This window comes from Mustela erminea, chromosome 4, assembly GCF_009829155.1.
Source record: "Mustela erminea isolate mMusErm1 chromosome 4, mMusErm1.Pri, whole genome shotgun sequence".
NCBI classification, from domain to species: domain Eukaryota; kingdom Metazoa; phylum Chordata; class Mammalia; order Carnivora; family Mustelidae; genus Mustela; species Mustela erminea.
Genome location: NC_045617.1, coordinates 36,845,962 through 36,855,995, shown reverse-complemented (window position 1 = coordinate 36,855,995; position 10,034 = coordinate 36,845,962). Strand labels below are relative to the sequence as shown.

Sequence of the window (10,034 nt, the reverse complement as noted above, 5' to 3'; positions counted from 1 at the left end):
ATAGCAAGATAAAACTAAAAATATAAAGGTGTCAGTATCTTTGTGCCCATCTAAAATAAGAAATGATGTATATTTCCCCTGTGAACTATCAATATAATGTGTCTATATGGAATGGTAATTTAGTTTTCCTATAGGAGAACAATTCAAATTCATAAATAATTTCTTGGTGTAAAGATGTTTTAACTGCTAAGTCAGCAGCAGTAGGTTTCCATTCTAGAGCTGAATAGCACATCATTTCAAGTTGCTGTATTTTTAAAAAGGATATGCTCCTTTCAAGTGACAGCATACCTGTTAAAAACTCAAAGGGGAAAAAAATTCAAGGGGAACAAAATTGAAGAAATTATGTTCTGTTTGGCTTCACAGTGCTCAGGATACCTCAGTAACTTTAATGTGTGGTTTAACCCAATTTAGAGAGAATGTTTGGTGTCACTGATAAAGACAGAACTTGCAATGGGACTTTCTTAGAGACTCTTTTCCCCTCAGATGGTCTCCCCTCAATCATGACCAAACATGCAGGGTTGAATCAGGTTCTGGACCTCAGGTTAGCAATGCCACAGGGAGATATACATGAAAGTAAACAAAATGTCACTGCTAAGTGTTTTAACTTTTATTTTTCTGTTAATTAAGCCAATTAATATGGTTACAAGTTATTATTTTGTATTCATATTGCAATCTAAAACCAAGTAAAAATTTGGAAATAAAGTAAAAATTGAGGAAAGAAAATTCAGAAATATTGACTTGGATTACTCTTAAATATAACCTAAGATTATTTGATTTTCACTTCAACTTCTGCTTCAAGCAAGAAGGATGCCCTAAACTTCTTTCCCCAAAATGTGACCAGTGTGTGCTACCTGTATACAGTTAAAAATAGTTATCTGACCCCGTTGTCCTCAAAAATGCTTTCTGAATTCTAGTGATCAGATTTCACAAATTATATTTATACACATTTTAATATTCTTCATAGATACTATCCTAACCTAAATATTTCTTTCAGTCAATATCAAGTTTTATTCTATTGAAAAGAAAGACTACAGTGTACTGGGTAAATGCAAGGATACTAAAATCAGACTACCTTGTGTGGAATTCCAGAAATTCCAGTTATAAGCTATGTGATCTTGGAAAAATTATTTCCATATTTTGTGTCCCAGTTTCCTCTGAACAATGGGATAATAATTGCTATATAAGAGTGTTGCATCAAATATAAAAAAGAGATTCATCAGCAGAAAACAGTAATAATGCTGCTGGCATATGGTAAGCTTTCAATAAATGTTATTTACTACTACCTTTAAAAAGTCTTTTTATTCTTCCTCAAATGCAAATTCTTAAGACCACTGAGATGTTGTTCTTGTACTGAAAGATTAAAGCAAGTTTCAAGAAAAGTGCATTTTAAGCTTCTGAACATAGCCATTGGCTACTTTTATTATTCTACAGACACATAAATTATATGGGTCAAATAGATAAAAAAACATTGTCATACTTTGTAACTAATATGTGGAACAATGTTCAGCTAATGAACTAATGTGTTCAACAATGTCATGCTTTCAGGTTTGTTTGTGCAATTTTTGTTTAATTTTTATTTTTCTAGAATAATGCTCAGCAACAAGGCAAAACAATTACATTAAGACAAAAGTTTTCAAAATGACAGGATAAATGCATAAATTACAACCGTGCCATTTAATTATTTTTTCTGGTAGCCTATTTGATTAATGTGGGTGATATTAATGCAAACTGTGTCAGGTGTAAACAATGCTACTTCAGTGTTCTTTTTAGCTAAATAAAAAAGTAAAGCTACACTGATTACAAGTAGCCTGGCTTGTCTTTTGCAACATGGTCATTTTTCTGATTATAGCTATGAACTAGCTTTTCTCTATAAGATTTCACTGTTATCTAGAGTTCTTTGTGTACAGATATTATCTCTTCCAAGTGATTAAATAGGCTCTTTGTATCAAAGGAGTATTTCCCAGTATCTAGCAACTCTTTGTTTCAAAATTGAAGTGAGCGAAAACAATCAAGTACCCTGGGAATGAAAAAAAAAAGAGTAAAATGGAACTCTTGAAGCCAGAAGTTCAGAAATCCTTGAAAAAATAGCACCTCATTATAATCAGTAGAATTGTTCAAAAATAGATCTAATCTATTTTAAATTTGAACAATATGCCACAGTTCATTTTAATATAAACAGAAAAGGAGCATTCCACTAGGTTGAACAAAAAAAAGGTTTCTGATTATTTTCAAAACGTTTATACTTTTACAACAGATGTTATTAGGCAACTTGAAAGATCTTGTATACTCATTCAGTTGCCTCTAATGATTTTACTCTCATTGTGTATATATTTCCAAGCATGAAAACAAATGATTGTGCTAAAAGATAGTCTATGTAGTGAAGTATGTGGTATTATTGCAGATTTCAAATGAAAGCAATTAGTAAAATGTAAAGATAAAAAAGAAAATAGCTATCAAAATAATATTTAGCTTACCCATTAAAATATAACTTTTATTTTCTCTGCATTCATGATGAAATTCAAAATTGATTATAACAGTGCAATAATTGAGGAATTATTTTTTTTAATTTCCATGATAGTGTATTTCTTAAAATGGAGTTGAATTATCAATGAGAGAAGAGAAAATATAAGAGTGGATATGTACAATACTATGCTACAGTAATCCAATTACTTTCCGTAGTCCAGAAATAACATGCCATTTCAACACATGGAAATATGGTAGGATGTGACTTACAGTTTGATTCTGAATATACAGTAAACTTATTTTTTCTGGGCCTATTTTTTTCTCCTTCTCTATCCCTAAGTTAAAAGTGATGTTTTTCTCAGCCTGCTGTTTGGCTTGACAAACAACACTGTTCCTTCTTCTCCTGGGATAGACTTGATTGAAGGAAATGCATCAAGTAGGGAAGTAAAAGTTTGTTTCCCTATTGCTCTAGTAGTGCCCGCTGCTGACTTCCCACAAGGGAGATGACAACAGTTTCATAAGGTCTTCGCAATTTCATATTTGCCTGAAAAGGGACATCAAATTTAAACCAAGTATAGGAGCAATATACAATCTGGATTGGAAGGAGACCCAATTCTATTTAACCTTAATTTCCCCTTTCAATTTAGAAACCCTCCCACTGAAAAATGTTAACATTTGAGACTTACCATTTGGGAAAGAACCTATGTTGTTTTGATGAAGGAAGAAACGTTTTCATATTTTACCATTTGCCTGCAACAAAAATACGTTGACTTGGTGGTTGAATTCTCAGTCCTTAGGAACATTAAATTGACTTTATTCAGATATCTATGCTCTTTATAGTGTTTGTAGAAATGGGTGAAATTATATTTGTTTCTGGAAATGTTTATTGTGAAGTCTATGAATTAAATACAGAAATAGCAAAAAGTAAAATATAATAAAAAACAGGCCAATTTTGAGAAAACACGGTGAAATAGTGTTTTGATAGACAGAGATGTTTTTCTGTCAAATCACTTGATTCAAAGCATTTACCTTCACATCAACTGAAATATTCTCATCATAACTAAAAGAATTTTAGCTCATGAAAGCAAACACTAATAAATCAAGCCTGATTTTCCACATAGCATTTCTTCCATTCTTGATTTCTAGAACTCTTTAATTTTGATTCATCATTTAAGCCAAACCAGGCATATTTATTGGATGCATTGTGATTCTTGTCATCTTCTTTTTAAGTGCCCTGATATTTTCCAAATATGTTGTGTGGTCAGCATATTGGCAAACACCGAGTAGGTGAACACTCCCACTTCAAGAACACCACAAATATATCTTCCAATACTTGGATTAATATAATGTTATATTATAAACTAAGAGAAAATCTTGAATCAATAACCTAAACTACCACTTTTCGACACTAAAGAAAGAGGAAGCTAAATCAAGGTAAGCAAAAGAAAGGATATAGTAAAGATTTGATTGGAAATAAATGACATGGAAAACAGAAAGCCAGTAGAGAAAAGTCAACAAAACCAATTGTTAGCTCTCTGAAAAGATTTTTTATTTTAAATGACTAAACCTTTAGCTAGAGTCATCAGGAAAAAAAAAGAGACCAGACTTAAGTTACTAAAAGCAGAGATTAATAAGAAATGTATGGATTTTAATGGACTACATTAACAAATGTATGCAAACATGTTAAATAACCTAGATGAAATGGACAGAAAAACACAAAGTACTGAAATTGACTCAAGAAGTAGAACATCTGAATAGATATGTAACAACTTAAAAGTTTGAATTAGTAATAAAAGAATCTTCTACAAAGGAAATACCAAGAGCAAATGGTTTGGTTGGTGAATTCCCAGAATGGTTATAATAAAAAAGACAGATAATAGTGTTGAGAAGGAGGTGTAAATATTGGAGACCTCGTATATAGGTGAAACTATAAATGGTCACAACTGCTTCGGAAAACATGTTGGCAATTCTTCAAAATGATATGAATTATCATAAAATCCAGCAATTGACTTGCTTTGGTAGGTAATATTTTAAAAGATGCAAACAGAAGCTTAAAGTGTAGTTGTTAGTTGGGATGGCTTACTTCTGCCTCTATAACAAATATCCAACGTACCCAGCCTAGTTCAGGGTCCCAGAAGGAAGAGAGAAGTATGAAGTAGTGCCACCTTAGCCAAGCCCTGCCTAGATTAAATGACCTAGGCGTAATATGCAGCCAACTGACATGTGAGGGTACTAAGCAAATGCTGATTTTTATAAATTACTAATATTTTATAGTTTATTTCCCACAATAGTTAACCAATTCACCTCTGCTCTTCCTCTCCTCTGGGAAGCCCATAAAGTTCAAAAGTAGCTAAATAAGTTGATCTAAAAAAACGGGTCCAATTTAAAAACATTTACTGATTATAGTACTTAAACATCTTAAAAGATGCTTTAAACACCTTGCAAGAAAAAGAAGTAATGGAATATGACCATAAGTTCAGCTAGATCTAAATAACTTATTCACATATTTTAGTATATAATGAAAAACAAATTTCTGTCCATCAGAAACTATTTAAAGTTTAAAATTTATCATTGATTCCATTTCAGTACCCAACCGGAAGTGTGTTGTCTTCCAAATTTCCTTACCAACTCTTATCTTTCCAAATTCACACATATTTTTTTGTCTTAAATTTAAATCTATTTAAAATAATGTCATCATACTGGATTGCTTTTTAAGGTTTGTATTTATTTATTAGAGAGGGAGAGAGAATGAGCGAGGGTGGGAAGAGGGAGAAGCAGGCTCCACACTGAGCAGGAATCGACTCAGGGCTCAATCTCAGGATCCTGGGATCATGATCTGAGCTGAAGGTAGAGGCTTAACTGACTCAGCCAACCAGGTGGGCAACAAATTAGATTTTAAACTACCTTAAAGATTATTATAGAAACATTCTCTAGTTCTTTGTACATTCATACATATATTATAGGAGATCAATTAATATCTGTAGACTCGTTTTCTTATTATTGGTACCACAACATTTCAACTAGTTATCTAAGGCTGGCTCCATATCTAAACCAGGTTGAAAAAATGTAATTTCTATTTTAAAAAACTTACGTAATTATACATATTCTAAGCCATTAAACCAATCATTAAGCTATATTTCCTTTCATACTATCTTACTTAACAAATTTCTTTCTTTTTTCTGTCTTTGGTAAATCACTATAACCTCCAAATTAACATTTCTGTAAAAGGTTATCTACAAAATATTCTGACTGATAAACCACTGTTCATCCTAGGTAGAATATTCTGTTTCTAACTTTCTAAGATCTGTAGCTAATGCTCATTTTTGGTTCTTTATCTTTTAAACTACATTTTTTGTCTGATTAGATGGATCAGAGGGATATCATAGTGTTCTTTGTGAAGTCAGAAAGAATTGTTCATGGCAAATTTTAATACTGAAGCTATATCCATGCACAAATGCACATGCCCAGATTGTACTTTTAAACCCTTTTATTTTGAAATGTAAATTGTGGTTCTTTAATGGGAGTCTCTGACAGCTTTCACTGTGTTTGAGACTCTGAAGTGAATTTAAGTTTATGTAATCTCATATTAAAGCAAAAGGAAATAAGGTAGGAAAAAAAACATACTTTCTTCAAGACTTAGATTTCTGGGGTTAGTTTGATGTCTCATCCTCAGTAACCTCAGGTGTCATAGCAACAAAATATTCTTTACAATTGAGAAAATTTGTCTTCCCCCACTAGATATGCTGCTGATTTAATGGATAATGGGTAGGGAAGTGAAGTAAGGCAATCTCCTCACCGTCTCCTCTAGGATCCATAGGTCCTTGATAGCCACCTGCTGCCTCATCCTTTGCTTTCAAGAACATATTTCTCAAACATATTTTGATGTTTTCTATGAGAGAAAGATGCCATGCCCTATTAGCTGATTTTTAAAGCTGAGCACCTACAGTGTGCCACAAATATTTTGCTTCCTACTTAATCTTGAATCCCAACTTGGAAAAGATTTAGGCAAAAGCCATAAAAAAAGAAACATTTATTCTACATACACTACTAGTATATTCTAATACGATATAAACTTTATGTTATCTTCAGTGATTCACACAATCAAGTCATGTTTAATAGTCATGTATAAACTATTGTGTTTGGTAAAATAATGGCTCTAAATGATAGACATGCCAAAATCACAGAATCTGTGAATACATTGAGTCATACAGCCAAAGGGACTTTGCAGATGTAGTAAGTTAAGGATATTGAGATGGTAATATCATCTTGAATATCTAGATTGGCCTGATATAACCACAAGAGTTTTATAAAAAGGAGGCAGATATGATGATGAAAGCAGAAGACAAATGATGTGGGGCTGGGAGCCAAGGAAGGAGGACAAATTCTAGATGCTGGAAAAAGCCAGGAAATGAATTCTTCCATCCAGCCTTTAGAAGGAATGTAGCCCTGACAACACCTTGGTTTTAGCCAAATGAAACTGATTTCTTATTTTGTTACCCCAGAATCACACAATAATAAATTTGTATTGGATTAAGCCTCTAAATTTGTGTTAATTTTTTTTACAGCAGCAATAGAAAACTAATAATCCATAATCTTCCAAGTTTGTCTTTTTTTCTCTCCTACTATAGTTGTCATTAAGAGATAATGCATCCCAGGAGACTTCACAAAACATCATAACCCCTTATAGACTGTCTCTAAATTTATCTACACATACCTTCCTGGAGAAATACAAGAAATAGTTAAAATGCTCCATACATTTACCTTTTCAGCCCTGATGGCTGCTCTTGTATTCAAACATGAGCAAAACAAAATGATTTTAATATGTGCTTAGTAATAAAATCTCTGTAATGTTTATGGTTTGCTCTTAATTATTTTTAAATATTTTATTTATTTGACAGAGAGAGACACACAGAGAGAGGGAAAAATAAGCAGGAGGAGTGGGAGAGGAGAAGCAGGCTTCCCGCTGAGAAGGGAGCCCGAAGTGGGCCTTGACCCCAGGTTCCTGGATTCACGACATGAGCCAAAGGCAGCCACTTAATGACTGAGCCACCCAGGCGCCCAGTTGTTTGCCCTTAAAATAGAGGTCATCTCTCAACCAATCATTTTTTTTTCTTTTAAAAAATGACCAAAAAATGAGAAATCATTTTTAAAAAAAATCTTTACAATGAGTCTATTTTATCACTCCATCACCCAAAACCATTATCAATTTTTAGGAATGTCAGCTCTGAGAACAAGAGAATGAACATTCAAGAGTACACATGGGTGTGTGTATACACACACACACACACACACACACACGTACACAGCTTTCTTAGCAACTGGATATAAATTAAGCATCATAAACCACAAAGAAAAACACATTTTTCTTTCCAAATCTGAAAATACATTTTCAAAACACCTCAAATGCCTCTTATATCAAAACTGAAAAAGGCTTTAAAACAATATTTCAAATAGCAGAAAAGGAGGTAAGAATGCCCTTCTGTATCTGGGCTCTCTACTCTGTTCCACTGGTCTATGTGTCTGTTTTTGTGCCAGTACTATACTGTCTTGGTGATCATAGCTTTTAGTAAAGCTTGAAATCAGGCAATGTGATGTCCCCAGTTTTGTTTTTCTTTTTCAACATTTCCTTAGCAATTCGGGGTTTCTTATGCTTCCATACAAATTTCAGGATTGTTTCTTCCAGCTCTTTGAAAAATACTAGTGGAATTTTGATCAGGATGGCATTGAAAGTATAGATGGCTCTAGGGAGTATAGACATTTTAACAGTGTTTATTCTTCTGGTCCATGAGCATGGAATGGTCTTCCATCTTTTTGTGTGTCTTCAATTTCTTTCATGAGTGTTCTGTATTTCCTCAACTATAGATCCTTTACCTCTTTGGTTAGGTTTATTCCCAGGTATCTTATGGTTCTTGGTGCTATAGTAAATGGAATTGATTCTTTCATTTCCCTTTCTATACTCTCATTCCTAATGTATAAGAAAGCAACTGATTTCTTTACATTGAGTTTGTATCCTGCCACATTACTGAATTGCTGTATGAGTTCTAGTAGTTTGGGGGTGGAGTCTTTTGAGTTTTCCATATAAAGTATCATGTCATCTGTGAAGAGAGAAAGTTTGACTTCTTCTTTGCCAATTTGAATACCTTTTCCTTTTGTCGTCTGATTGCTGTTGCTAGGACTTTCGGTACTATGTTGAACAACAGTGGCGAGAGTGGACATCTTGTTGTGTTCCTGATTTCAAAGGGAAGGCTGTCAGCTTTCTCTCATTGAGGATGATATTCACTGTGGGTTTTTCATAAATAGATTTTATGAAGTTGAGGAATGTTCCTTCTATCCCTATACTGTGAATCATTTTAATAAAGAATGGATGCTGTATCTTGTCAAATGCTTTTTCTGCATCAGTTGAGAGGACCATATGATTCTTCTCACTTCTCTTACTGATTTGTTCTATCACATTGATTGATTTGTGAATGTTGAACCACCTTTGCATCCTAGGGATAAATCCTACCTGGTTGTGGTAGATAATTTTATTAATGTACTGTTGGATCCTACTATCTAGTATCTTGTTGAGAACATTGGCATCCATAATCATCAGGAATATTGGTCTGAATTTCTCCTTTTTGATGAGGTCTTTGCCTGGTTTAAGGATCAGGGTAATGTTAGCTTCATAGAGTCTGGAAGTTTTCCTTCTGTTTCTATCTTTTGAAACAGCTTCAGGCAAATAAGTATTATTTCTTCTTTGAATGTTTGGTAGAATTCTCAAGAGAATCTGTCAGGTCTTGGGCTCTTGTTTTTTGGGAGGTTTTTGATCACTGTCTCAATATCGTTACTAAATATTGGTCTATTCAGGTTGTCAATTTCTTCTTGAGTTTTGGAAATTTATAGGTTTCTAGGAATGCATCCATTTCATCTAAGTTGCTTAACTTATTGGCATATAACTGTTGATAATAAATTCTGATGAATGTAGTGAAAAGAAGGGCCATTTGTACCCCAGTTTTCATAGCAACAATGGCCACAGTTGCCAAACTGTGGAAAGAGCCAAGATGCCCTTCAACAGATGAATGGATAAAGAAGATATGGTCCTTATATACGATGGAATATTATACCTCCATCAGAAAGGATGAATATCCAACTTTTGTATCAACAGGGATGGGACTGGAGGAGATTATGTTGAATGAAATAAGTCAAGCAGAGAGAGTCAATTACCATATGGTTTCACTTACTTATAGAGCATAAGGAATAAAATGGAGGACACTGGGAGTTGGAAAGGAGAAATTAATTGGGGGAAATTGGAGAGGGAGATGAACCATGAGAGACTGTGGACTCTAAGAAACAAACTGAGGGCTTTGGAGGGAAGGGAGGGCGGGGGGTCGGGTGAGCCTGGTGGTGGGTATTAAAGAGGGCAGGTATTGCATGGAGCACTAGGTGTGGTGCATAAGCAATGAATCTTCGAATACTGAAAAAATAAAATTACAAAAAAAAATGGCCTTATGTATTTTGCTTTATAAGTCATTTAACTAAATATCCTGTAATAGGTTTGGCAAATGACACTTCCCCTATATTTTCATTCAAAT

The 10,034-nt window shown here is 33.7% G+C and overlaps 1 long non-coding RNA gene across 1 annotated transcript; it reads right to left on the bottom strand.

Moving 5' to 3' along the window:
* Positions 1 to 2,470: 2,470 nt before the first annotated feature.
* LOC116587729 lies at positions 2,471 to 4,842 on the bottom strand. The gene is made up of 3 exons (XR_004284612.1): positions 4,768 to 4,842; positions 3,150 to 3,213; positions 2,471 to 3,007 (listed from the first exon to the last, which is right to left on the bottom strand). It is a non-coding gene; the product is annotated as an uncharacterized LOC116587729 (long non-coding RNA).
* Positions 4,843 to 10,034: the final 5,192 nt, after the last annotated feature.